Source organism: Hypanus sabinus, chromosome 11 (assembly GCF_030144855.1).
Source record: "Hypanus sabinus isolate sHypSab1 chromosome 11, sHypSab1.hap1, whole genome shotgun sequence".
NCBI classification, from domain to species: domain Eukaryota; kingdom Metazoa; phylum Chordata; class Chondrichthyes; order Myliobatiformes; family Dasyatidae; genus Hypanus; species Hypanus sabinus.
The window spans coordinates 103,194,751-103,220,641 of NC_082716.1; positions in this window are offsets into that span (position 1 = coordinate 103,194,751).

Consider the following 25,891-nt stretch of genomic DNA (forward strand, 5'->3'; position numbering starts at 1 on the left):
GCCACAACTCCCACCCAAACTGCAGACCGGAGCATCCGATGGCTGATGCTCGTGGCTTTGTGCTACTGATGATGATTGATGGAGGCATTTGGCATATTTAGTGTGCTGCTGGCTGCGAACTGTACAGGCAGCACCTCATGGAAAGTTATCAGCGCTGAGAGGAGCCAGAATAAATAGCTCCATTCAGCAGAAGATTGGCTCAGTTAAGCAGAGAGAAAAAAAAATCATTCAGAATTTCATTCCTAATCACATTGTGGTTTTGTAAAATAACACACTTGCTTCTAAAAATATACATCTGGAATTTGCATCGTGAACTGTACATTAACATACTAATCAATCTCCCCAGGCAGGCAGCTCCAAGAGACATGATTAAAACCGGGGATTTCTTTTGGGTTTACACTCTCACTGAGACACTGCCTGGATTTCCAAGGATCTCTGAGGAACCTGGGGACCAAAGCAAAATATTTGGATCAGGCCATATAGATCTCATCCAGCACAGGCTGAGGACTTTATATTTCAATAGAACACTACAGCACCCCCTCTGGCCGGAGGTCGCCAGCACCGGGTGACACATTTGAAGTCAAAGGATTCAAGGTAGATTATTATCAAAGTAGTACAGTATGTAGTGTACAACCCTGAGATTCATCTTCCCTACAGTCACAAGTAAAAGAAGAACCATTCAAAGAAAACCCCTTCGCACAAACAGCAACAAAAAGTTGAGTAAAAACACAGAATAAAGCACTCAAAATCAAAAAGCATATTTCAGTTCAACTCGATGTTCATTATCTGTAGGCCACCCCAACTCAAAATCGCCCAAAAATAAGCAGAAAAAAAACAAAGGGAGAGACCAGAAACTAGAACACATCACCATGTGGATTACGATTTGTCCACAATTCACAAACCACATCACTTAAACCTTGCTCCGGTCCACCCTCCCTCAGCACTGAAGGAGAGAGAGAGAGAACTTAAGCAAGAGGACCAGGCTTTAGGACCAGCGAGTGGGAGGGAGAGAGGGACGTTCACTCACCCTCCGCAATCGCTTTGAGGATTTCAGTCTTCCTCGGTGCTTTAATTAGTGAGATCAGCGAGAAATTGAGTCAGTTTTGGACTCCAGACTTCCCAGTCCACATGCCACGCCCTTCACTCACGGCCTCGCGGAAACCTCTCGGAGACAGAGGAACGCCGGGTCGCCCGATCAGCCCAAAAGCACAATGCCATAATGTAGGTAACAGGCTCCAACTGCAGCGGAGCAGCGGCTGAAACAAAAAGATGTGAGAGAATGAAAGGAGGTGCTTCTTGAGGCTGTCGCCTCTGGCAGTGTTGTTCGCTGGTGCTATCTGTCTAGACGATGGTGAATGTGTGAAATTCATTGCCAGGGGCGGCTGTGGTGGTCAAGTCGTTACATAGATTTAAGGCAGAGGTTGATAGATTCTTGATAGGCCAGGGCATGAAGGGATACGGAGAGAAGGAGGGAGATTGAGACTGAGAGGGGAATGGAACGGCCACACTGACATGAATTCAGCATGATGACGAGCTGAATTGATGGGCCAAACGTTCAAAGGTTCATTTAATATCAGGGAATGTGCACAGTTTACAACCTGAATCCCTTACTCTTCACAGACATCCACGAAATAGAATGAATGATAGAAACATCGAAACCCCGAAGCCTCCCTTCAAACAAACATTAGCAAAATCATCAACGCCCCTCTTCTACCCCCACACGTGGCCTGATGGAGTGCGAAGAACAAGAATTTCAGGTTGTATATCATATACGTTCTCTGGTATTAAATGGAACTACTGAACCATTGAAGTACAGGAAGAATGCAAGAATGCAAGCTGGAACCCTCCACTCAGCCATTCCAACCTCCTCCATCACTCAGCAATGTCATGGATGTTCAGAGTGTAACCTTTAACCCCATGACTCTTCACCCCCATGCCTTCAGCACTTCGGTGCTCTGCCTCTAATGCACCTCGAGGGAAAAAAGAGTCACGAGGACTCCCCGTCCTTTGAGGGAGAGCGCAGTTCAACTCAGCACTGTCTGACGTTAGCAACTTCCAATATTTAAATGATGTTCATTGGTTCTGGGTACTGCCTTAAGAGGAAAGGGGAAAAGGGGGAGGAGGTGCAGGAGTTTGAAGACTCACACTCAAAGATTCAGAAGCAGCTTTCTCAACTCCGCTATTGGATTTCTGAACCCTCAGTTACCACTGTTCCTCACTATTCCTCCCTTGCACTATTTAATATTTTTGAAACTTATGGTAATGAAGAGGTACTTTTATGGTAATACATTGTGCTGCAGCCACAAAAATACATTTCACAAGGTATACTCAGTGACCACTTTATTTGATACACCTGTACACCTGCTCATTAAATATCTATTCAGCCAATCATGTGGCAGAAGCTCAATGAATAAGAGCATGCAGACATGGTCAAGAGGTTCAGTTGTTGTTCAGGCCAAACACCAGAATAGGGGATAAATGTGACCTAAGTGACTTTGGCTGTGGAGTGATTGTTGGTGCCAGATGGGGTGGTTTGAGTATCTCAGAAACTGCTGAACTCCTGGGATTTTCATACACAAGAGTTTTTAGACTTCACATAGAATGATGTAAAAACAAAAACAAAATCCAATGTACAACAGTTTACTTATTTAATTTTTAATTTATCTATTGAATTACAGCACAGAATAGGCCATTCCAGCCCTTTGATCTGCCCCACCTAGCACTCCCTCACCCTCTGATTTAACCCAAGCCTAACCACGGGACAATTTACAATGACCGGTTAACTCAAAAGAAAGCTGTAAAATAATTAGTCAGCTCCATCTTGGGTACTAACCTCCACAGTATCCAGGACATCTTCAAGGAGCGATGCCACAAAACAGTGGTGTCCATCATTAAGGACCCCCATCACTCAGGACATGCCCTCTTCATTACAACCATCAAGAAGGAGGTACGGAAGCCTGAAGACACACACTCAGCGATTCAGGAACAGCTTCTTCCCCTCTGCCATCAGGGAGGAGGTACAGGAGCCTGAAGACACACACTCAGTGATTCAGGAACAGCTTCTTCCCCTCTGCCATCAGATTTCTGAATGGATATTGAACCCATGAACACTAACTCACTACCTTTCCCTCTCTTTTTGCACTGCTTATTTAATTAAACTTTTTCAATATATGCATACTCCTTACTGTAATTTACAGGTTTATTATTATGTCTTACAATATATGCTGCCGCATAACAATAAATTTTATGACAAATATCTTCTGCACTGGTTGAAACACCCAGTCTGGCAGTCATTCATTGATTCTGTTATAGTTACTATACCATCAATTTGTTGAGTATGCCCACAAGAAAATGAATCTCAGGGTTGTTTATGGTTACTTTAATAATAAAATTGACTTTAAACTTTGATATTAAACCTAATTCTGATTCTGAAGGACGTCAGAGAAGGTTAAATAGCAATTAACTGGAATGGTTACATGGCCTTGTGAAGAAAACTGCAAGTTTGCCCATGTTTGGCCTACCTCTCCTATCCATGTACCTGTCCAAGTATCTTTTTATTTTATGTATTTCTATTTATTTACTGGGATGCAGCTTGGATAAGGCCCTTCCAACTCTCCAGCCACTCTGGCCAGCAATCCCCTGATTTAATCTGAGCAAGCCCAACCACGGGACAATGACCAATAACTAACCTACCAACTAGTACATCTTTGGACTGTGGGAGGAAACTGGAGCACCCAAAGGAATCTTTTGGATGTTGTTACTCAACTACTTCCTGTGTCAGCTCGTTTTACATGCAGCCCACCCTCTGTATGAAAATGTTGTTGCTCAGTTCATATTTAATTTTCCTCTCTCATCCTAAATCCGTGCCCCTTGGTTCTTAATTCCCCAGTTTGGAAATAGATAAAGAAGAAGATGGGGCCAGCAAACAACACAACCAGAAGTTACACCCTTCAGACAGGCCACAAAACTACTTCTTTTACTTTTTCTTTCAAATATAATTCTGCTACTAACGGAACCTGTCATTTGTATTTTGATGGTATGTTTTTGGGCTGATTGAGTGATCTGACACTTTGCTGTCGCCGAGGGAGTTCGGTGAGGTTTTGAAGAGAGTATGCAGCCTGGAAGCCATGTTCAACTCCACTTATCATTGATCTCACCAATTAAGGCGTCGAGCAAGATTGAAATCAACGAGGATGAGGGCGGAAGGCGAGTGGGCGTTCAGCATCATCTGCCTGGGTTTGACGTGTTCATTGCTGCTGGAGGAAGGTGTCTTCATGTCACCGGTCTCTCCCTTTGCTGTCGCTCGCTGCTCCCGGAGGAAGGTGCTCGCATTTGGTCAGTCTCTCTCCCCCACTTGCACAATGCTGCCGGAGTCTTGGACCTCGGTCGAGGTCGAACCGTTGCACTTTGTGGATTAGACTCTGTAGTCCATGTCATGATGCGTTTCTGGTTTCTGGTTGCTATTTTGTGCGATTTTGATCAGGATAGACTGCATCTGCGGCCTGCAGTCAACAAACAGCACATTGCTAAATTAAACAGAACTAGGAGATAGAAAGAAAACGAAGGGTAGAAAGAAAGAGAGAGGGAGGAGGATAGAAATACAGAGAGATCAATAGATAAGTAGAAAAAGAAATGAATTAATAAACAGATAAAGTATCTGCCTCCTTTCCTCGTCACCTTAACTCAATGTGGTAGCCTGTTTGTTTAAATTGTTCATTCATAGGATTTTCTGGCCAAGGTATTTGCCTGCTTTGTCCCGGGTGGGCGTGATCTGACCTCTCCAATCCTTGCCTTTGAGGTATGACCATTAATTGCAGCTCTATCTCTGCACTCAACGGCAGCGCTTCACAACACTTTCAGCTCATAACTCAAACACTTAATCCTTCAGTATCAGTCACTGAAAGTGGATCAATTAGAACTGCTTCAAGTAGAGGCAGTTCTTAAGGGAGAGGTCTTTAGCAGTGACAGGTCTGCAAGGGCATTGTTTTCTCAAACCTTAATGAAATGGTTCTGTTTGAATCTTGGGTTTAAATAAACCAGCAGAATGACTATAAATGAGAAGCCTATTGCCCGGCAGCCATCTGCACAACAATACTTAGAATGATCACAGTGTAAAATCTCAAAACCAGCATCAGTGTGGCTTGCTGCTCTGTGACGTTTACTCGGCTCTGGGCTGAACTGAGACCGTGGCCTGTTCCTACAGCAGCTGTAGCGATGCCTGGCTTCATACCTGTGGACTTTGATAAACTCCAGTTCTCAGTATTACTTGCTTACTTTTATTGGAGCCACCGTTCTCTCCCTTGCTAGAGAGAGAGAGCCCGTCTGAGGTACCGAGGTGTTGGGATGGACTGGGATTTTTGATGGCCTCTGGATCATGGTCCCTTTGGAGGCATCGCTACTCCTGCTTGGTGGGAAGAGCAGTGGGGGGCGCGGTGCTTTTGCTGTGCAAGTGGGGGTAGAGGGAGGGGCAGAAGCTTAATGCTTTTGTAGCTGTTCGGCCATGGCAGGGGTCTGGGGGTCTTCAGAGTTCTGGTCTTTCTGCCATTCATTCTTCGGGGGTTTTTTTGTGTTTCATGGATGTCTGTGAAAAGTAAGAACTTCAGGTTGGATAGTGTATACATTCTCTGATATTAAATGGACCCATCTGAATCGTACACGAGGAGGTCTGCAGATGCTGGAAATTCAAAGAACAACACACACAAAATGCTGGTGGAACACAGCAGGCCAGGCAGCACCTATAGGGAGGAGCACAGTCGACGTTTTGGGCTGAGAATCATTACTCTTTGCACAATTTGCTCTCTCCCTCTCCACACGTTGGGCATTTGCCAGTCCCCTTTTGCTTGAAATGGGTCCTATTGCATTTCTTCGTTCTGTGGCTGCCCAGGAGGAGATGAATCTCAAGGCTGTATCCCTGCGTACTTTGATAACAGGTGTGCTCTGAACTTCGAACTTTGAAAACCAACAGCGCTGTGGTCTGGGGAGTGGAAGCAGAGAGACTGGGACCCTGTGGGTGTGTACGTGTGTGCTGGTTCACATGGAAGGGTGACGCTTGGCTCAATGGTTCAATTTAATACCAGACAGTGTATACCGTATACAGCCTGACCCACAAGCACACAAGTAAATGACTGTAACCCAAGCCAAAATGTAACAATAAGTGAACTTGAACATCACACCATAATCCAATGGACGCATTTTAAAACAAGGACAATAAGCAGCGCTGGCTGCCAGGAATTCTGGGGTCAGTTTCTCCCTACCCCGGGTGCGCCACAATTTGTTTGGAGGTAAGATCCTTTTGGAGGTGGCAGAAGTTACAGAGAATGGTGGATGCAGAGGCTCATGGGGTGGTAGGTAAGGACAAGAGGGACTCTATCACTATTAGGGTGGCAGGAAGATGGGGTGAGGGCAGATGTACAAGAAATGGAGGAGATGAGGATGAAGGCAGCATCAATAGCAGAGGAAGGGAAGGGAAACCCTATTCTTTAAAGAAGGAGGTCATCTCTGGAATGGAAAGCCACATCCTCGGAACTGATAAAAGGGAATCACGTTTCTACGGGGGACAGGGATGGTCGAGATAACCACGAGAATCAATAGGCTTATAAATGATGTCATTTGCAGGCTGTCTCCAGAGATGCAGACAGAGATATTGAAAAACGGGAGGGAGGTGTCAGAGATGGAGTAAGTGAATTTCAGGGCAGGTTGGAAGTTAGGGGCAAAGTTGATAAAATTGTCGAGCTCAGCATGAGTTCTGCTCTCAAGTAGACATTAAATTGGACTCCGTCTGCGGCAACGAAATACTCAGCGGGAGTACAGAAACGGACAGAATCCCGGACAGTGCCATTCAGCTGATTATTTATGTAACAGAATTTCCCCCAAGCCATCGGACTACCAACCTACTGACCTCTGCTGTGCCTATTGTCTTGTTTATCATTTATTGCAATGCCTGCACTGCTCTGTACAATTTATGCAGTCTAGTGTAGTTTTTGTGTTGGTTTACGTAGTTCAGTGTAGTTTTTGTATTGTTTCATGTAACACCATGGTCCTGAAAAATGTCGTCTCGTTTTTATTGTGTACTCTACCGGCAGTTATGGTCGAAACGACAATAAAAAGCAACTTGAACAAATTGAACTTGAACTTGAGTTCACGAAGCAGCGCCGATGCAGTCATTAATGTAGCAGAGAGAGATTTCAGGAGTATAACCGGGGAAGCTTTGAACATGGACTGCCAATGAAGAGGGTAGCTGGGGCCTTCGCAATTGACCACGGCTAACCCCTGAGGTTGGAAAAAGTGGGAGGGGCCAAAGATAAAACCATTCAGCTTGTCCATTTGTCCCTGGGTAAAAGGTGCTGGCCCTACTGACGGTAGACAGAATTAGCTGAGTTTCCTGGACTCACAGTTGCCTGGCAGTGATATCTCCCAGAACATGTGCTTCATTAAGTTGTAATCAGCAAGCGTGATCAATTATTAACCAAAAGCAAAGAGCTGGCTTAACTCCAGACCAATTAACGTTATTTCCCAGTAATTCAGACTGTTAAAGTGAGTGGTGACCACCGTTGCAGGAAGTGGCTGGTTCTCTATATCTGCTACAGCGTTGGCGGTGATGCAGAGTGGAGCCCTCCTTTACAACAGATCCTTCAGGCAGGGTCGCTGCTGCCTTGACTGTAAAGGTGCACTGAGATGTAAAACACCTAAGATCAAAATGGAGATAAACTGGTTAAGACGCAGCTCAGTGGGCGATGGGGTGAAGTGTAGGGAGTTCCTTAACTCCGCTAACCTGCAGGTCACCCTTGGGCAAGGTGTAGCACCTGCTTACAACGCCCCCCCCCCCCACCCTGATCAAGGTCATGTGAAGCCACGGGAGCAGGTGGTGGACGGTCATACGAGCAGCCGATGCAGATCACCAGCGCCGGTTATGCGACCACTGACGCCAGGCAGACAATCTCTGAAGAGTATTGATAATGTCTGGAGTCACCCGTCTGGTAAAGACACTGCCCAGAAGAAGGCAATGACAAACCGCTTCTGTTGAAGAATTTGCCAAGGTACGGCACATAATGATGAAGATGAACTTAACCTCAGGTTGGATCCACTAGGGAATCAGTGTAATGATGTAAACAGATGATTGAGAGTCTGTGCAAGGAGCAGAGGCCTAGAGGTCAAAGACCATGATCACCTTCATCATCCAACACGACGATGATTATGATGGTGAAGAAAATAATGAAGATGATGATGGTGGTGGTGGTGATGAAATTGGTTTATTATTGTCACATGTGCTGAGGTAGAGTGTGAAACTTCGTTTGGCATGCCATCCATACAGACCATTTTGTTACACAGTGCATTAGATAGTTCAAGGGAAAACAACAACAGGATGTAAAATGAACTGTACCAGCTAGTGCGATACAGCCAAGGCCAGGACTAGGTAGGTTATGAGGTCACACACGTAACGCTGGAGAGACTTTATTCTTCCATTCATTCGTAATGTGCCATATCGTAAGACGTGAACAACCATGGTCTTTCCATGAGGAAGGGTCTCAGCCTGAAACGTCGACTGTACTCTTTTCCATTGATGCTGCCTGGCCTGCTGAGTTCCTCCGGCATTTTGTGTGTGTTGCTCGGATTTCCAGCATCTGCAGACTTTCTCGTCTTTCCAAAACCATAATTGTTCTTGGCAACTACAGAAGTGGTTTGCTATTGTCATATTCTGGGCAGAGTCATTACAATGATGGTGACCCCAGCCATTATCAGAGGTTGTCTGCCTGGCATCACTGGTCACGTAACCAGGACTTGTGACGTGCACCGGCTGCTCACACGACCATCCACCACCCGCTCCTGTGGCTCCTGCAGGCAGGTGAAGGGGAAGAGGCTCCTTACACCTCCTTTTGTAGAGACACATCTCCACCCCACCACCCAGAGTACTGAGTACAGGAGTTGGAATGCTATGCTGAAGTAGTGTAAAACAATGGTATTCTCTATTGCTCCAACTCAGACAGTACCTACGGAGGATACGTTTTGGGCCGACACACTTCCACAGAAGCCACTACCCTCTCCACAGATGCCACCTGACCTGCTGAGCTTCTTAATTATTGAGATACGGCGCAGAATAGGCCATCCTCCATTCGAGCCACACCACCCGAAATCTCCTAATTTAACTCTAACCTAATCACAGGACAACTGACAATGATCTACCGACCAACCAGGACATTTTTGGACTGTGGGACGAAGCTGGAGCACCCAGAGGAAGCCCTTGTACAAAATCCTCACAGGCAGTGGCAGGAGTCGAACCCAGGAGAACAGGTACTGCAGAGTGTTGGGCGAACCACGACGCGGCTGTGCCGGCCGGGTGTTCTCCCAGCATTCTGCGGATGTTCCTCAAGATTTCCGGCACCTGCAGAATCTCTCCAGCCTCAGATTCGCATCGAAACTGTTGAAGTTACAGGTGCATGCCTGTAAAGGCCAGCTGAGCAGTGGAAGAGCCTGCCAAGAGGAATAGATTTGCTGTACAGTCACTGTGGTTGGGACTGCGAAGAGCAGGCAGAGCTGACAGGAAATGCAATGAGTGCGGGGGGGGGAGGGATGAAAGGAAAGGTGTTGGATTTGTTGTCTGACAGCATGACTGGTGAACAATCACTCATCATTACCGCAGGCCACATCATTAATTAGTAAGACTTATTACATTTTAATTAATTAGACACAACTGCAACGTTTTAATAACGGTTTGCAACTGTTCTCTGTAACCACTCTGTAATTTAAATTGGTTGCTACAGATTTTAATTCCTTCCGGTGAACCCTGGGCCATGTCAGATCAATTCCTTTGAGTGAGATTTCATTCTGCATGTGTCCGCCATCAGTCAGGAGCATAGGTGCACTGGGACCAGTGTAGATCCCACAGCACTGTGTACAGTCGGGGTGATCCCTGTCACTGGGACCAGTGTAGATCCACAGCACTGTGTAGTCAGGGTGATCCCTGTCACTGAGACCAGTGTAGATCCCACAGCACCGTGTACAGTCGGGGTGATCCCTGTCACTGGGACCAGTGTAGATCCCACAGCGCTGTGTACAGTCGGGGTGATCCCTGTCACTGGGACCAGTGTAGATCCCACAGCGCTGTGTACAGTCGGGGTGATCCCTGTCACTGGGACCAGTGTAGATCCACAGCACTGTGTACAGTCGGGGTGATCCCTGTCACTGGGACCAGTGTAGATCCACAGCACTGTGTAGTCAGGGTGATCCCTGTCACTGAGACCAGTGTAGATCCCACAGCGCTGTGTACAGTCGGGGTGATCCCTGTCACTGGGACCAGTGTAGATCCCACAGTGCAGTGTACAGTCGGGGTGATCCCTGTCACTGGGACCAGTGTAGATCCCACAGTGCAGTGTACAGTCGGGGTGATCCCTGTCACTGGGACCAGTGTAGATTCCACAGTGCTATGTACAGTCGGGGTGATCCCTGTCACAGAGACCAGTGTAGATCCCACAGCGCTGTGTACAGTCGGGGTGATCCCTGTCACAGAGACCAGTGTAGATCCCACAGCGCTGTGTACAGTCGGGGTGATCCCTGTCACAGAGACCAGTGTAGATCCCACAGCACCGTGTACAGTCGGGGTGATCCCTGTCACTGAGACCAGTGTAGATCCCACAGCGCTGTGTACAGTCAGGGTGATCCCTGTCACTGGGACCAGTGTAGATCCCACAGCGCTGTGTACAGTCAGGGTGATCCCTGTCACTGGGACCAGTGTAGATCCCACAGCACTGTGTACTGTCGGGGTGATCCCTGTCACTGGGACCAGTGTAGATCCCACAGCACTGTGTACAGTCAGGGTGATCCCTGTCACTGGGACCAGTGTAGATCCCACAGCGCTGTGTACAGTCGGGGTGATCCCTGTCACTGGGACCAGTGTAGATCCCACAGCACTGTGTACAGTCAGGGTGATCCCTGTCACTGGGACCAGTGTAAATCCCACAGCGCTGTGTACAGTCGGGGTGACCCCTGTCACTGAGACCAGTGTAGATCCCACAGCACTGTGTTCAGTCGGGGTGACCCCTGTCACTGAGACCAGTGTAGATTCCACCGCGCTGTGTACAGTTGGGGTGATCCCTGTCACTGGGACCAGTGTAGATCCCACAGCGCTGTGTACAGTTGGGGTGATCCATCACTGGGACCAGTGTAGATCCCACAGCGCTGTGTACAGTCGGGGTGATCCCTGTCACTGAGACCAGTGTAGATCCCACAGCGCTGTGTACAGTCGGGGTGATCCCTGTCACTGGGACCAGTGTAGATCCCACAGCGCTGTGTACAATCGGGGTGATCCCTGTCACTGGGACCAGTGTATATCCCACAGCACTCTGTACAGTCGGGATGATCCCAGTCACTGGGACCAGTGTAGATCCAGTGCACTGTGTACAATCGGGGTGATCCCTGTCACTGGGACCAGTGTAGATCCCACAGCACTGTGTACAGTCGGGGTGATCCCTGTCACTGGGACCAGTGTAGATCCCACAGCACTGTGTACAGTCGGGGTGATCCCAGTCACTGGGACCAGTGTAGATCCCACAGCGCTGTGTACAGTCGGGGTGATCCCTGTCACTGGGACCAGTGTAGATCCCACAGCGCTGTGTACAGTCGGGGTGATCCCTGTCACTGGGACCAGTGTAGATCCCACAGCACTGTGTACAGTCGGGGTGATCCCTGTCACTGGGACCAGTGTAGATCCCACAGCGCTGTGTACAGTCCGGGTGATCCCTGTCACTGGGACCAGTGTAGATCCCACAGCACTGTGTACAGTCGGGGTGATCCCTGTCACTGGGACCAGTGTAGATCCCACAGCGTTGTGTACAGTCGGGGTGATCCCTGTCACTGGGACCAGTGTAGATCCACAGCACCGTGTACAGTCGGGGTGATCCCTGTCACTGGGACCAGTGTAGATCCACAGCACTGTGTACAGTCGGGGTGATCCCTGTCACTGGGACCAGTGTAGATCCACAGCACTGTGTAGTCAGGGTGATCCCTGTCACTGAGACCAGTGTAGATCCCACAGCGCTGTGTACAGTCGGGGTGATCCCAGTCACTGGGACCAGTGTAGATCCCACAGCGCTGTGTACAGTCGGGGTGATCCCAGTCACTGGGACCAGTGTAGATCCCACAGCGCTGTGTACAGTCGGGGTGATCCCAGTCACTGGGACCAGTGTAGATCCCACAGCGCTGTGTACAGTCGGGGTGATCCCAGTCACTGGGACCAGTGTAGATCCCACAGCGCTGTGTACAGTCGGGGTGATCCCAGTCACTGAGACCAGTGTAGATCCCACAGCGCTGTGTACAGTCGGGGTGATCCCAGTCACTGGGACCAGTGTAGATCCCACAGCGCTGTGTACAGTCGGGGTGATCCCAGTCACTGGGACCAGTGTAGATCCCACAGCGCTGTGTACAGTCGGGGTGATCCCTGTCACTGGGACCAGTGTAGATCCCACAGCGCTGTGTACAGTCGGGGTGATCCCTGTCACTGGGACCAGTGTAGATCCCACAGCACTGTGTACAGTCGGGGTGATCCCTGTCACTGGGACCAGTGTAGATCCCACAGCGCTGTGTACAGTCGGGGTGATCCCTGTCACTGGGACCAGTGTAGATCCCACAGCACTGTGTACAGTCGGGGTGATCCCTGTCACTGGGACCAGTGTAGATCCCACAGCGTTGTGTACAGTCGGGGTGATCCCTGTCACTGGGACCAGTGTAGATCCACAGCACCGTGTACAGTCGGGGTGATCCCTGTCACTGGGACCAGTGTAGATCCCACAGCACACTGTACAGTCAGGGTGATCCCTGTCACTGGGACCAGTGTAAATCCCACAGCGCTGTGTACTGTCGGGGTGATCCCTGTCACTGGGACCAGTGTAGATCCCACAGCACTATGTTCAATAGACAATAGACAATAGGTGCAGTAGTAGACCATTCAGCCCCTCGAGTCTGCACCGCCATTCTGAGATCATGGCTGATCATTCACTATCAATACCCAGTCCCTGCCTTGTCCCCATATCCCTTGATTCCCCTATCCATCAGATATCTATCCAGCTCCTTCTTGAAAGCATCCAGAGAACTGGCCTCCACCGTCTTCTGAGGCAGTGCATTCCACACCTCCACAACTCTCTGGGAGAAGAAGCTCTTCCTCAACTCTGTTTTAAATAACTGACCTCTTATTCTCAATCCATGCCCTCTGGTACTGGACTCTCCCAACATCTGGAACATATTTCCTGCCTCAATCCTATCAAATCCTTTAATTATCTTAAACGTTTCAATCAGATCCCCTCTCAATCTCCTCAATTCCAGCATGTACAAGCCCAATCTCTCCAATCTCTCTGCGTAAGACAGCCCTGCCATCCCAGGAATCAACCAAGTGAATCTACGCTGCACTTCCTCAATTGCCAGAATGTCCTTCCTTATACCTGGAGACCAAAACTGTACACAATATTCCAGGTGTGGTCTCACCAGGGCCCTGTACAAATGCAAAAGGACATCCTTGCTCTTGTACTCAATTCCCCTTGTAACAAAGGCCAACATTCCATTTGCCCTCTTCACTGCCTGTTATACTTGCTCATTCACCTTCATTGACTGGTGAACTAGGACTCCTAGGTCTCTTTGCATTTCTCCCTTACCTAACTCTACACCGTTCAGACAATACTCTGCCCTCTTGTTCCTGCTTCCAAAGTGGATAACTTCACATTTATTCACATTGAATGATATCTGCCAAGTATCTGCCCACTCACCCAGCCTATCCAAGTCTCCCTGTATTCTCCTAACGTCCTCTTCGCATGTCACACTGCCACCCAGTTTAGTATCGTCAGCAAACTTGCTGATATAGTTTTCAATGCCCTCATCTAAATCATTGACATAAATCGTAAAGAGCTGTGGTCCCAATACAGAGCCCTGTGGTACCCCACTAGTCACCTCCAGCCAGTCCGAGAAACACCCATTCACTGCTACCCTTTGCTTTCTATCTGCCAACCAGTTTTCTATCCATGTTTAAACCCTGCCCCCAATGCCATGAGCTCTGATTTTACTCACCAATCTCCTATGTGGCACCTTATCGAATGCCTTCTGAAAATCTAGATACACAACATCCACTGGCTTACCCTCATCTAACATCCTTGTTACACCCTCAAAAAACTCCAACAGATTAGTCAAGCATGATTTGCCCTTGGTAAATCCATGCTGGCTCGGCCTAATCCTATTTCTGCCATCAAGATGTGCCACTATTTCGTCCTTAATAATGGACTCAAGCATCTTCCCCACGACTGACTTTAGGCTAACAGGGCGATAGTTCTCCGTTTTCTCCTTCCCTCCCTTCTTGAAAAGTGGGATAACATTAGCCACTCTCCAATCTTCAGGAACTGATCCTGAATCTAAGGAACATTGGAAAATGATTACCAATGCATCCGCAATTTCCTGAGCCACCTCTTTTAGAACCCTTGGATGCAGACCATCTGGACCCGGGGATTTATTAGCCTTCAGTCCTACCAGTCTACTCATCACAGTTTCTTTCTTAATGTCAATCTGTCTCAATTCCTCTGATATCTTATGACCCTGGCCCATCCATACATCTGGGAGATTGCTTGTGTCCTCCCTGGTGAAGACAGATCTAAAGTACGCATTAAATTCTGTTGCCATTTCCCTGTTTCCCATAACAATTTCTCCCAATTCATTCTTCAAGGGGCCAACATTGTTCTTAACTATCTTCTTTCTCTTCACATAGCTAAAAAAGCTTTTGCTATCCCCTTTTATATTCCTGGCTAGACTGAGCTCATACCTGATTTTTTCTCTCTGTATTGCTTTTTTAGTTAAGATCTGCTGTTCCTTAAACCTTTCCCAGTCATCTGTATTCCCACTCATCTTAGCCCTGTCATACTTCTTTTTCTTTAATGCTATACAATCTCTGACTTCCTTTGTCAACCACTGTGGCCCCTTCCCCCTCTTTGAATCCTTCCTTCTCATTGGAATGAACTGCTTTTGCATCTTTTGTATTATGCCCAAGAGTATCTGCCACTGCTGATCCACTGTCTTTCCTGCCAGGGCATCCGCCCATTTAACTTTGGCCAGCTCTTCCCTCATGGCTCCGTAGTCTCCTTTATTTAATTGCAACACTGACACCTCTGATCTGCCCTTATCCCTCTCAAATTGTAGATAAAAACTTATCATGTTATGATCACTACTTCCTAATGGCTCCTTTACTTCAAGATCACTTATCAATTCCTGTTCATTACACATCACCAAGTCCAAAATAGCCTCGATCCTGGTTGGCTCAAGCACAAGCTGTTCCAAAAATACATCCCTTAGACACTCCACAAACTCCCTATCCTGGGGTCCAGCACCTACCTGATTCTCCCAGTTCACCTGCATGTTGAAATCTCCCATAACGACTGCATTACCTTTAGCACATGCCAATGTTAACTCCCTAATCAACTTGCACCCAATATCCACGCTACTGTTTGGGGGCCTGTACACAACACCCATTAGGGTCTTTTTACCCTTACTGTTCCTCAGCTCAATCCACACAGACTCTACTTCCCCTGTTCCCAAGTCACCTCTTACTAAGGACTGAATCTCATTCCTCACCAACAGGGGCATCACACCCCCTCTTCCCATATTTCTGTCTCTACGATAGCACGTATACCCTGGTACACTCAATTCCCAGGCCTGATCCCCTTGCAGCCATGTCTCCGTTATCCCAACAATATCGTAGTTCCCCATTTTCATCTGAGCTTCAAACTCATCTGTCTTATTTCTGACACTATTTCAGTCAGGGTGATCCCTGTCACTGGGACCAGTGTAGATCCCACAGCGCTGTGTACAGTCAGGGTGATCCCTGTCACTAGGACCAATGTAGATCCCACAGCGCTGTGTACAGTCAGGGTGATCCCTGTCACTGAGACCAGTGTAGATCCCACAGCACTGTGTACTGTCGGGGTGATCCCTGTCACTGGGACCAGTGTAGATCCCACAGCACTGTGTACAGTCGGGTGATCCCTGTCACTGGGACCAGTGTAGATCCCACAGCGCTGTGTACAGTCGAGGTGATCCCTGTCACTGGGACCAGTGTAGATCCCACAGCGCTGTGTAAAGTCGGGGTGATCCCTGTCACTGGGACCAGTGTAGATCCCACAGCGCTGTGTACAGTCGGGGTGATCCCTGTCACTGGGACCAGTGTAGATCCCACAGCACTGTGTACAGTCGGGGTGATCCCTGTCACTGAGACCAGTGTAGATCCCACAGCACTGTGTACTGTCGGGGTGATCCCTGTCATTGGGACCAGTGTAGATATCACAGCACTGTGTACAGTCAGGGTGATCCCTGTCACTGGGACCAGTGTAGATTACACTGTGCAGTGTACAGTCGGGGTGATCCCTGTCACTGAGACCAGTGTAGATCCCACAGCACCGTGTACAGTCGGGGTGATCCCTGTCACTGGGACCAGTGTAGATCCCACAGCACTGTGTACTGTCGGGGTGATCCCTGTCACTGGGACCAGTGTAGATCCCACAGCGCTGTGTACAGTCGGGGTGATCCCAGTCACTGGGACCAGTGTAGATCCCACAGCGCTGTGTACAGTCGGGGTGATCCCAGTCACTGGGACCAGTGTAGATCCCACAGCGCTGTGTACAGTCAGGGTGATCCCTGTCACTAGGACCAGTGTAGATCCCACAGCGCTGTGTACAGTCGGGGTGATCCCAGTCACTGGGACCAGTGTAGATCCCACAGCGCTGTGTACTGTCGGGGTGATCCCTGTCACTGGGACCAGTGTAGATCCCACAGCGCTGTGTACAGTCAGGGTGATCTCTGTCACTAGGACCAATGTAGATCCCACAGCGCTGTGAACAGTCGGGGTGATCCCAGTCACTGGGACCAGTGTAGATCCAGTGCACTGTGTACAATTGGGGTGATCCCTGTCACTGGGACCAGTGTAGATCCCACAGCACTGTGTACAGTCGGGGTGATCCCTGTCACTGGGACCAGTGTAGATCCAGTGCACTGTGTACAGCTGGGGTGATCCCTGTCACTGGGACCAGTGTAGATCCCACAGCACTGTGTACAGTCGGGGTGATCCCTGTCACTGGGACCAGTGTAGATATCACAGCGCTGTGTACAGTCGGGTGATCCCTGTCACTGGGACCAGTGTAGATCCCACAGCACTGTGTACAATTGGGGTTATCCCTGTCACTGAGACCAGTGTAGATCCCACAGCGCTGTGTACAGTCGGGGTGATCCCTGTCACTTGGACCAGTGTAGATCCCACAGCACTGTGTACAGTCGGGGTGATCCCTGTCACTGGGACCAGTGTAGATCCCACAGCGCTGTGTACAGTCGGGGTGATCCCTGTCACTGGGACCAGTGTAGATCCCACAGCGCTGTGTACAGTCGGGGTGATCCCTGTCACTGGGACCAGTGTAGATCCCACAGCGCTGTGTACAGTCGGGGTGATCCCTGTCACTGGGACCAGTGTAGTTTACACTGTGCAGTGTACAGTCGGGGTGATCCCTGTCACTGAGACCAGTGTAGATCCCACAGCACCGTGTACAGTCGGGGTGATCCCTGTCACTGGGACCAGTGTAGATCCCACAGCACTGTGTACTGTCGGGGTGATCCCTGTCACTGGGACCAGTGTAGATCCCACAGCGCTGTGTACAGTCGGGGTGATCCCAGTCACTGGGACCAGTGTAGATCCCACAGCGCTGTGTACAGTCAGGGTGATCCCTGTCACTAGGACCAGTGTAGATCCCACAGCGCTGTGTACAGTCGGGGTGTTCCCAGTCACTGGGACCAGTGTAGATCCCACAGCGCTGTGTACTGTCGGGGTGATCCCTGCCACTGGGACCAGTGTAGATCCCACAGCGCTGTGTACAGTCAGGGTGATCCCTGTCCCTAGGACCAATGTAGATCCCACAGCGCTGTATACAGTCGGGGTGATCCCAGTCACTGGGACCAGTGTAGATCCAGTGCACTGTGTACAGTTGGGGTGATCCCTGTCACTGGGACCAGTGTAGATCCCACAGCACTGTGTACAGTCGGGGTGATCCCTGTCACTGGGACCAGTGTAGATCCAGTGCACTGTGTACAGTCGGGTGATCCCTGTCACTGGGACCAGTGTAGATCCCACAGCGCTGTGTACAGTCGGGGCGATCCCTGTCACTGGGACCAGTGTAGATCCCACAGCGCTGTGTACAGTCAGGGTGATCCCTGTCACTAGGACCAATGTAGATCCCACAGCGCTGTGTACAGTCAGGGTGATCCCTGTCACTGAGACCAGTGTAGATCCCACAGCACTGTGTACTGTCGGGGTGATCCCTGTCACTGGGACCAGTGTAGATCCCACAGCACTGTGTACAGTCGGGTGATCCCTGTCACTGGGACCAGTGTAGATCCCACAGCGCTGTGTACAGTCGGGGTGATCCCTGTCACTGGGACAAGTGTAGATCCCACAGCGCTGTGTACAGTCGGGGTGATCCCTGTCACTGGGACCAGTGTAGATCCCACAGCACTGTGTACAGTCGGGGTGATCCCTGTCACTGAGACCAGTGTAGATCCCACAGCACTGTGTACTGTCGGGGTGATCCCTGTCACTGGGACCAGTGTAGATATCACAGCACTGTGTACAGTCGGGGTGATCCCTGTCACTGGGACCAGTGTAGATCCCACAGCACTGTGTATAGTCGGGTAATCCCTGTCACTGGGACCAGTGTAGATCCCACGGCGCTGTGTACTGTCGGGTTGATTCCTGTCACTGAGACCAATGTAGATCCCACAGCGCTGTGTACAGTCGGGTGATCCCTGTCACTGGGACCAGTGTAGATCCCACAGCGCTGTGTACAGTCGGGGTGATCCCTGTCACTGGGACCAGTGTAGATATCACAGCGCTGTGTACAGTCGGGGTGATCCCTGTCACTGGGACCAGTGTAGATCCCACAGCGCTGTATACAGTCGGGGTGATCCCTGTCACTGGGACCAGTGTAGATACCACAGCGCTGTGTACAGTCGGGGTGATCCCTGTCACTGGGACCAGTGTAGATCCCACAGCGCTGTGTACAGTCGGGGTGATCCCTGTCAATGGGACCAGTGTAGATCCCACAGCGCTGTGTACAGTCGGGGTGATCCCTGTCACTGGGACCAGTGTAAATCCCAGGCGCTATGTACAGTCGGGGTGATCCCTGTCACTGGGACCAGTGTAGATCCCACAGCACTGTGTACAGTCGGGGTGATCCCTGTCACTGAGACCAGTGTAGATCCCACAGCACTGTGTACTGTCGGGGTAATCCCTGTCACTAGGACCAGTGTAGATCCCACAGCACTGTGTACAGTCGGGGTGATCCCTGTCACTTGGACCAGTGTAGATCCCACAGCACTGTGTACAGTCGGGGTGATCCCTGTCACTGGGACCAGTGTAGATCCCACAGCGCTGTGTACAGTCGGGGTGATCCCTGTCACTGGGACCAGTGTAGATCCCACAGCGCTGTGTACAGTCGGGGTGATCCCTGTCACTGGGACCAGTGTAGATCCCACAGCGCTGTGTACAGTCGGGGTGATCCCTGTCACTGGGACCAGTGTAGATTACACTGTGCAGTGTACAGTCGGGGTGATCCCTGTCACTGAGACCAGTGTAGATCCCACAGCACCGTGTACAGTCGGGGTGATCCCTGTCACTGGGACCAGTGTAGATCCCACAGAACTGTGTACTGTCGGGGTGATCCCTGTCACTGGGACCAGTGTAGATCCCACAGCGCTGTGTACAGTCGGGGTGATCCCAGTCACTGGGACCAGTGTAGATCCCACAGCGCTGTGTACAGTCGGGGTGATCCCTGTCACTAGGACCAGTGTAGATATCACAGCGCTGTGTACAGTCGGGGTGATCCCAGTCACTGGGACCAGTGTAGATCCCACAGCGCTGTGTACTGTCGGGGTGATCCCTGTCACTGGGACCAGTGTAGATCCCACAGCGCTGTGTACAGTCAGGGTGATCCCTGTCCCTAGGACCAATGTAGATCCCACAGCGCTGTGTACAGTCGGGGTGATCCCAGTCACTGGGACCAGTGTAGATCCAGTGCACTGTGTACAGTTGGGGTGATCCCTGTCACTGGGACCAGTGTAGATCCCACAGCACTGTGTACAGTCGGGGTGATCCCTGTCACTGGGACCAGTGTAGATCCAGTGCACTGTGTACAGTCAGGTGATCCCTTTCACTGGGACCAGTGTAGATCCCACAGCGCTGTGTACAGTCGGGGTGATCCCTGTCACTGGGACCAGTGTAGATATCACAGCGCTGTGTACAGTCGGGTGATCCCTGTCACTGGGACCAGTGTAGATCCCACAGCGCTGTGTACAGTCGGGGTGATCCCTGTCACTAGGACCAGTGTAGATCCCACAGCGCTGTGTACAGTCGGGGTGATCCCAGTCACTGGGACCAGTGCAGATCCCACAGCGCTGTGTACTGTCGGGGTGATCCCTGTCACTGGGACCAGTGTAGATCCCACAGCGCTGTGTACAGTCAGGGTGATCCCTGTCCCTAGGACCAATGTAGATCCCACAGCGCTGTGTACAGTCGGGGTGATCCCAGTCACTGGGACCAGTGTAGATCCAGTGCACTGTGTACAGTTGGGGTGATCCCTGTCACTGGGACCAGTGTAGATCCCACAGCACTGTGTACAGTCGGGGTGATCCCTGTCACTGGGACCAGTGTAGATCCAGTGCACTGTGTACAGTCGGGTGATCCCTGTCACTGGGACCAGTGTAGATCCCACAGCACTGTGTACAGTCGGGGTGATCCCTGTCACTGAGACCAGTGTAGATCCCACAGCACTGTGTACTGTCGGGGTGATCCCTGTCACTGGGACCAGTGTAGATATCACAGCACTGTGTACAGTCAGGGTGATCCCTGTCACTGGGACCAGTGTAGATCCCAGAGCACTGTGTATAGTCGGGTGATCCCTGTCACTGGGACCAGTGTAGATCCCACGGCGCTGTGTACTGTCGGGGTGATTCCTGTCACTGAGACCAATGTAGATCCCACAGCGCTGTGTACAGTCGGGTGATCCCTGTCACTGGGACCAGTGTAGATCCCACAGCGCTGTGTACAGTCGGGGTGATCCCTGTCACTGGGACCAGTGTAGATATCACAGCGCTGTGTACAGTCGGGGTGATCCCTGTCACTGGGACCAGTGTAGATCCCACAGCGCTGTGTACAGTCGGTTGATACCTGTCACTGGGACCAGTGTAGATACCACAGCGCTGTGTACAGTCGGGGTGATCCCTGTCACTGGGACCAGTGTAGATCCCACAGCGCTGGGTACAGTCGGGGTGATCCCTGTCACTGGGACCAGTGTAAATCCCACAGCGCTGTGTACAGTCGGGGTGATCCCTGTCACTGGGACCAGTGTAGATCCCACAGCACTGTGTACTGTCGGGGTAATCCCTGTCACTAGGACCAGTGTAGATCCCACAGCACTGTGTACAGTCGGGGTGATCCCTGTCACTTGGACCAGTGTAGATCCCACAGCACTGTGTACAGTCGGGGTGATCCCTGTCACTGGGACCAGTGTAGATCCCACAGCGCTGTGTACAGTCGGGGTGATCCCTGTCACTGGGACCAGTGTAGATCCCACAGCGCTGTGTACAGTCGGGGTGATCCCTGTCACTGGGACCAGTGTAGATCCCACAGCGCTGTGTACAGTCGGGGTGATCCCTGTCACTGGGACCAGTGTAGATTACACTGTGCAGTGTACAGTCGGGGTGATCCCTGTCACTGAGACCAGTGTAGATCCCACAGCACCGTGTATAGTCGGGGTGATCCCTGTCACTGGGACCAGTGTAGATCCCACAGCACTGTGTACTGTCGGGGTGATCCCTGTCACTGGGACCAGTGTAGATCCCACAGCGCTGTGTACAGTCGGGGTGATCCCAGTCACTGGGACCAGTGTAGATCCCACAGCGCTGTGTACAGTCGGGGTGATCCCAGTCACTGGGACCAGTGTAGATCCCACAGCGCTGTGTACAGTCAGGGTGATCCCTGTCACTAGGACCAGTGTAGATCCCACAGCGCTGTGTACAGTCGGGGTGATCCCAGTCACTGGGACCAGTGTAGATCCCACAGCGCTGTGTACTGTCGGGGTGATCCCTGTCACTGGGACCATTGTAGATCCCACAGCGCTGTGTACAGTCAGGGTGATCTCTGTCACTAGGACCAATGTAGATCCCACAGCGCTGTGAACAGTCGGGGTGATCCCAGTCACTGGGACCAGTGTAGATCCAGTGCACTGTGTACAATTGGGGTGATCCCTGTCACTGGGACCAGTGTAGATCCCACAGCACTGTGTACAGTCGGGGTGATCCCTGTCACTGGGACCAGTGTAGATCCAGTGCACTGTGTACAGTTGGGGTGATCCCTGTCACTGGGACCAGTGTAGATCCCACAGCACTGTGTACAGTCAGGGTGATCCCTGTCACTGGGACCAGTGTAGATATCACAGCGCTGTGTACAGTCGGGTGATCCCTGTCACTGGGACCAGTGTAGATCCCACAGCACTGTGTACAATTGGGGTTATCCCTGTCACTGAAACCAGTGTAGATCCCACAGCGCTGTGTACAGTCGGGGTAATCCCTGTCACTTGGACCAGTGTAGATCCCACAGCACTGTGTACAGTCGGGGTGATCCCTGTCACTGGGACCAGTGTAGATCCCACAGCACTGTGTACAATTGGGGTTATCCCTGTCACTGAGACCAGTGTAGATCCCACAGCGCTGTGTACAGTCGGGGTGATCCCTGTCACTTGGACCAGTGTAGATCCCACAGCACTGTGTACAGTCGGGGTGATCCCTGTCACTGGGACCAGTGTAGATCCCACAGCGCTGTGTACAGTCGGGGTGATCCCTGTCACTGGGACCAGTGTAGATCCCACAGCGCTGTGTACAGTCGGGGTGATCCCTGTCACTGGGACCAGTGTAGATCCCACAGCGCTGTGTACAGTCGGGGTGATCCCTGTCACTGGGACCAGTGTAGTTTACACTGTGCAGTGTACAGTCGGGGTGATCCCTGTCACTGAGACCAGTGTAGATCCCACAGCACCGTGTACAGTCGGGGTGATCCCTGTCACTGGGACCAGTGTAGATGCCACAGCACTGTGTACTGTCGGGGTGATCCCTGTCACTGGGACCAGTGTAGATCCCACAGCGCTGTGTACAGTCGGGGTGATCCCAGTCACTGGGACCAGTGTAGATCCCACAGCGCTGTGTACAGTCAGGGTGATCCCTGTCACTAGGACCAGTGTAGATCCCACAGCGCTGTGTACAGTCGGGGTGATCCCAGTCACTGGGACCAGTGTAGATCCCACAGCGCTGTGTACTGTCGGGGTGATCCCTGTCACTGGGACCAGTGTAGATCCCACAGCGCTGTGTACAGTCAGGGTGATCCCTGTCCCTAGGACCAATGTAGATCCCACAGCGCTGTGTACAGTCGGGGTGATCCCAGTCACTGGGACCAGTGTAGATCCAGTGCACTGTGTACAGTTGGGGTGATCCCTGTCACTGGGACCAGTGTAGATCCCACAGCACTGTGTACAGTCGGGGTGATCCCTGTCACTGGGACCAGTGTAGATCCAGTGCACTGTGTACAGTCGGGTGATCCCTGTCACTGGGACCAGTGTAGATCCCACAGCACTGTGTACAGTCGGGGTGATCCCTGTCACTGAGACCAGTGTAGATCCCACAGCACTGTGTACTGTCGGGGTGATCCCTGTCACTGGGACCAGTGTAGATATCACAGCACTGTGTACAGTCAGGGTGATCCCTGTCACTGGGACCAGTGTAGATCCCACAGCACTGTGTATAGTCGGGTGATCCCTGTCACTGGGACCAGTGTAGATCCCACGGCGCTGTGTACTGTCGGGGTGATTCCTGTCACTGAGACCAATGTAGATCCCACAGCGCTGTGTACAGTCGGGTGATCCCTGTCACTGGGACCAGTGTAGATCCCACAGCGCTGTGTACAGTCGGGGTGATCCCTGTCACTGGGACCAGTGTAGATATCACAGCGCTGTGTACAGTCGGGGTGATCCCTGTCACTGGGACCAGTGTAGATCCCACAGCGCTGTGTACAGTCGGTTGATACCTGTCACTGGGACCAGTGTAGATACCACAGCGCTGTGTACAGTCGGGGTGATCCCTGTCACTGGGACCAGTGTAGTTCCCACAGCGCTGTGTACAGTCGGGGTGATCCCTGTCACTGGGACCAGTGTAAATCCCACAGCGCTGTGTACAGTCGGGGTGATCCCTGTCACTGGGACCAGTGTAGATCCCACAGCACTGTGTACTGTCGGGGTAATCCCTGTCACTAGGACCAGTGTAGATCCCACAGCACTGTGTACAGTCGGGGTGATCCCTGTCACTTGGACCAGTGTAGATCCCACAGCACTGTGTACAGTCGGGGTGATCCCTGTCACTGGGACCAGTGTAGATCCCACAGCGCTGTGTACAGTCGGGGTGATCCCTGTCACTGGGACCAGTGTAGATCCCACAGCGCTGTGTACAGTCGGGGTGATCCCTGTCACTGGGACCAGTGTAGATCCCACAGCGCTGTGTACAGTCGGGGTGATCCCTGTCACTGGGACCAGTGTAGATTACACTGTGCAGTGTACAGTCGGGGTGATCCCTGTCACTGAGACCAGTGTAGATCCCACAGCACCGTGTATAGTCGGGGTGATCCCTGTCACTGGGACCAGTGTAGATCCCACAGCACTGTGTACTGTCGGGGTGATCCCTGTCACTGGGACCAGTGTAGATCCACAGCACTGTGTACTGTCGGGGTGATCCCTGTCACTGGGACCAGTGTAGATCCCACAGCACCGTGTATAGTCGGGGTGATCCCTGTCACTGGGACCAGTGTAGATCCACAGCACTGTGTACTGTCGGGGTGATCCCTGTCACTGGGACCAGTGTAGATCCCACAGCGCTGTGTACAGTCGGGGTGATCCCAGTCACTGGGACCAGTGTAGATCCCACAGCGCTGTGTACAGTCGGGGTGATCCCAGTCACTGGGACCAGTGTAGATCCCACAGCGCTGTGTACAGTCAGGGTGATCCCTGTCACTAGGACCAGTGTAGATCCCACAGCGCTGTGTACAGTCGGGGTGATCCCAGTCACTGGGACCAGTGTAGATCCCACAGCGCTGTGTACTGTCGGGGTGATCCCTGTCACTGGGACCATTGTAGATCCCACAGCGCTGTGTACAGTCAGGGTGATCTCTGTCACTAGGACCAATGTAGATCCCACAGCGCTGTGAACAGTCGGGGTGATCCCAGTCACTGGGACCAGTGTAGATCCAGTGCACTGTGTACAATTGGGGTGATCCCTGTCACTGGGACCAGTGTAGATCCCACAGCACTGTGTACAGTCGGGGTGATCCCTGTCACTGGGACCAGTGTAGATCCAGTGCACTGTGTACAGTTGGGGTGATCCCTGTCACTGGGACCAGTGTAGATCCCACAGCACTGTGTACAGTCAGGGTGATCCCTGTCACTGGGACCAGTGTAGATATCACAGCGCTGTGTACAGTCGGGTGATCCCTGTCACTGGGACCAGTGTAGATCCCACAGCACTGTGTACAATTGGGGTTATCCCTGTCACTGAAACCAGTGTAGATCCCACAGCGCTGTGTACAGTCGGGGTGATCCCTGTCACTTGGACCAGTGTAGATCCCACAGCACTGTGTACAGTCGGGGTGATCCCTGTCACTGGGACCAGTGTAGATCCCACAGCACTGTGTACAATTGGGGTTATCCCTGTCACTGAGACCAGTGTAGATCCCACAGCGCTGTGTACAGTCGGGGTGATCCCTGTCACTTGGACCAGTGTAGATCCCACAGCACTGTGT